Below are 4,376 nucleotides of genomic sequence, written 5' to 3'. Positions count from 1 at the left end.
TGCATTGCATCATTTTTCTTGTTTTTCTCTCTCTTCATTAAAAATTCAAAAATAAAAAAAATATCTTTCCCTTTTTCTCTCTCAAAATTTCGAAAATTAGATTTGACTTTTTCAAAAATTTTTAAAATCTAGTTGTTTTTATGAGTCAAATCAAATTTTCAATTTAAAAATCTTATCTTTTTCAAAAATCAAATCTTTTTCATTTTTCTTAGTTATTTTCGAAAATTATAAAAATATTTTTCAAAAATCTTTTTCTTATTTTTATATCAAATTTTCGAAAATAACAATAACAATTAATGTTTTGATTCAAAAAATTTCAAGTTTGTTACTTACTTGTTAAGAAAATTCAAACTTTAAGTTCTAGAATCATATCTTGTGATTTCTTGTGAATCAAGTCATTAATTATGATTTTAAAAATCAAATCTTTTTTTCAAGAAAAAAAACTAATTTTTATCATATCTTTTCAAAAATATCTTCTCATCTTATCTTTTTCAAAAATTTGATTTCAAAATATCTTTTCTAACTTCCTAACTTCTTATCTTTTCAAAATTTGTTTCAACTAACTAACTAACTTTTTGTTTGTTTCTTATCTTTTTCAAAACCACCTAACTAACTCTATGTCTCTAATTTTTGAAAATATCTTCCCTATTTTTCAAAATTTCTTTTTAACTAACTAATTATTTCAATTTTTAAAATCTTAATTTTCGAAAATTACTAACATTTTTCAAAAACTATTTTCGAAAATTACTAACTCTTTTTCAAAAATTATTTTCAAAAATTCTCCTCCTCTCTCATCTTATTCTATTTATTTATTCATCTACTAACATCTCTTCCTCACATCACTCACCAAATTCGAACCCCCTCTTCCATCTGTGTTCGAATTTTTTCTTCTTCTTTTCTTCTACTCACACAGGGACCTCTATACTGTGGTATAAAGGATCCCTATTATTATTATTATTATTATTATTTTCTGTGCCCTCTTCTTTGTCATATGAGCAGGAGCAAGGACAAGAATATTCTTGTTGAAGCAGATCCAGAACCTGAAAGGACTCTGAAGAGGAAACTAAGAGAAGCTAAATTACAACAATCCAGAGATAACCTTTCAGAAATTTTCGAACAGGAAGAGGAGATGGCAGCCGAAAATAATAATAATGCAAGGAGGATGCTTGGTGACTTTACTGCACCAAATTCTAATTTACATGGAAGAAGCATCTCCATTCCTGCCATTGGAACAAACAACTTTGAGCTGAAACCTCAGCTAGTTTCTCTGATGCAGCAGAACTGCAAGTTTCATGGACTTCCATCTGAAAATCCTTTTCAGTTATTAACTGAATTCTTGCAGATATGTGATACTGCTAAGACTAATAGAGTAGATCCTGAAGTCTACAGGCTCATGCTTTTCCCTTTTGCTGTAAGAGACAGAGCTAGAGTGTGGTTGGACTCTCAACCCAAAGACAGCCTGAACTCTTGGGATAAGCTGGTCACGGCTTTCTTAGCCAAGTTCTTTCCTCCTCAACAGCTGAGCAAGCTTAGAGTGGATGTTCAAACCTTCAGACAGAAAGAAGGTGAATCCCTCTATGAAGCTTGGGAAAGATACAAACAGTTGACCAAAAAGTGTCCTTCTGATATGCTTTCAGAATGGACCATCCTGGATATATTCTATGATGGTTTATCTGAGCTATCAAAGATGTCATTGGATACTTCTGCAGGTGGATCCATTCACCTAAAGAAAACGCCTGCAGAAGCTCAAGAACTCATTGACATGGTTACAAATAACCAGTTCATGTACACTTCTGAAAGGAATCCTATGAATAATGGGACGCCTATGAAGAAGGGAGTTCTTGAAGTTGATACTCTAAATGCCATATTGGCTCAGAACAAAATATTGACTCAGCAAGTCAATATGATTTCTCAGAGTCTGAATGGAGTACAAACTGCATCCAACAGTACTCAAGAGGCTTCTTATGAAGAAGAAGCTTATGATCCTGAGAACCCTGCAATAGCAGAGGTAAATTACATGGGTGAACCTTATGGAAACACCTATAATCCATCATGGAAAAATCAACCAAATCTCTCATGGAAGGATCAAAAGCCTCAACAAGGCTTTAATAATGGTGGAAGAAACAGGTTTAGCAATAGCAAGCCTTTTCCGTCATCCACTCAGCAACAGACAGAGAATTCTGAGCAGAATCCATCTAGCTTAGCAAATTTAGTCTCTGATCTATCTAAGGCCACTGTAAGTTTCATGAATGAAACAAGGTCTTCCATTAGAAATTTGGAAGCACAAGTGGGCCAGCTAAGTAAAAGGATCACTGAAATCCCTCCTAGTACTCTCCCAAGCAATACAGGAAGAGAATCCAAAAGGAGAGTGCAAGGCCATTGACATAACCAAAATGGCCGAACCCAATGAGGGAGAGGAGGACGTGAATCCCAAGGAGGAAGACCTCATGGGACGTCCAGTGATCAATAAGGAGCTTCCCTCTGAGGAACCAAAGGACTCTGAGGCTCATCTAGAGACCATAGAGATTCCATTGAACCTCCTTATGCCATTCATGAGCTCTGATGAGTATTCCTCTTCTGAAGAGAATGAGGATGTTACTGAAGAGTAAACTGCCAAGTTTCTTGGTGCAATCATAAAGCTGAATACCAAATTATTTGGTATTTATACTTGGGAAGATGAACCTCCCTTGTTCATCAATGAACTAAGTGATCTGGATCAATTGACATTGCCTCAGAAGAGACAGGATCCTGGAAAGTTCATAATACCTTGTACTATAGGCACCATGATCTTTAAGGCTCTGTGTGACCTTGGTTCAGGGATAAACCTCATGCCCCTCTCTGTAATAGAGAAACTGGGAATCTATGGGGTGCAAGCTGCTAAAATCTCATTAGAGATGGCAGATAATTCCAGAAAACAGGCTTATGGACAAGTAGAGGACGTGTTAGTAAAGGTTGAAGTCCTTTACATCTTGCTGATTTCATAGTCTTAGATACTGGGAAGGAAGAGGATGAATCCATCATCCTAGGAAGACCTTTCCTAGCCACAGCAAGAGCTGTGATTGATGTGGACAGAGGAGAATTGATCCTTCAATTGAATAAGGACAACCTTGTGTTTACAACTCAAGGATCTCTCTGCATCCATGGAGAGGAAGCATAAAGAGCTTCTTTCAAAGCAGAGTCAACAAAGCCCCCACAGTCAAACTCTAAGTTTGGTGTTGGGAGGCCACAACCAAACTCTAAGTTTGGTGTTGAACTCCCATAACCAAACTCTAAGTTTGGTGTTGGAGAGTCTCAACAATGCTCTGAACATCTGTGAGGCTCCATGAGAGCCCACTGTCAAGCTATTGACATTAAAGAAGCGCTTGTTGGGAGGCAACCCAATTTTTATCTAACTATATTTTTCTTAGTTATATGTCTTTATAGGTTCATGATCATGTGGAGTCACAAAATAAATATAAAAATTGAAAACGGAATCAAAAACAGCAGAAGAAAAATCACACCTTGGAGGAAGCATCTTCCTGGCATTCAACGCCAGAACAGAGCATGGTTCTGGCGCTGAACGCCCAAAATGGGCAGTATCTGGGCACTGAATGCCCAAAATGGGCAGCATCTGGGCGCTGAACGCCAAAATTGCATCCTGGAGAAGAGCTGGCGCTGAACGCCTAGAACAAGCATGGTTCTGGCATTCAACGCCAGAAATGGGCAACAAATGGGCGTTGAACGCCCAAAATGGGCACCAACCTGGCGCTGAACGCCCAGAGTTGTGTGAAAGGGCATTTTACATGCCTAATTTGGTGCAAGGTTGTAAATCCTTGAACACCTCAGGATCTGTGGACCCCACAGGATCACCTCAAGATCTGTGGACCCCACAGGATCCCCACTAACTCCACTCACTTCTTCTCACCCCTCTTTCACACAATCCCATAAATACTCTTCCCCAAAACCCTTCACCAATCACCTCAATCTCTCTTCCCCATCACCTCTTCACCACTCACATCCATCCACTCTTCCTCATAAACCTACCTCATAAACTCCACCTACCTTCAAAATTCAAAATCAATTTCCCACCCAAACCCACCCTATATGGCCGAAACTTACCCCCCTCCCTTCCCTATATAAAGCCTTCCATTCTTCCTCATCTTCACACAATACAATCCTCTCTTTCTCTTCTTGGCCGAAACACACCTTCCCCCTCCTCTCCATATTTTCTTCTTCTTCTTCATCTATTCTTTCTTCTCTTGCTCGAGGGCGAGCAAAATTCTAAGTTTGGTGTGGTAAAAGCATAAGCTTTTTGTTTTTCCATTACCATTGATGGCACCTAAGACCGGAGAATCCTCTAGAAAAGGGAAAGGGAAGACAAAAGCTTCCACCTCCGA

The 4,376-nt window shown here is 38.3% G+C and overlaps 1 non-coding gene across 1 annotated transcript; it reads right to left on the bottom strand.

Annotated features, from left to right (window-relative positions):
* Window positions 1-1,525: 1,525 nt before the first annotated feature.
* LOC112760521 (small nucleolar RNA R71) lies at window positions 1,526-1,633 on the bottom strand. Its single transcript, XR_003180957.1, has one exon. It is a non-coding gene; the product is annotated as a small nucleolar RNA R71 (small nucleolar RNA).
* Between the last annotated feature and the right edge of the window lie 2,743 nt (window positions 1,634-4,376).

This window comes from Arachis hypogaea, chromosome 16 (assembly GCF_003086295.3).
Source record: "Arachis hypogaea cultivar Tifrunner chromosome 16, arahy.Tifrunner.gnm2.J5K5, whole genome shotgun sequence".
Lineage (NCBI taxonomy): Eukaryota > Viridiplantae > Streptophyta > Magnoliopsida > Fabales > Fabaceae > Arachis > Arachis hypogaea.
Note: the sequence above shows the minus strand (reverse complement) of the source record. Positions and strands in the feature narration are given on the sequence as shown.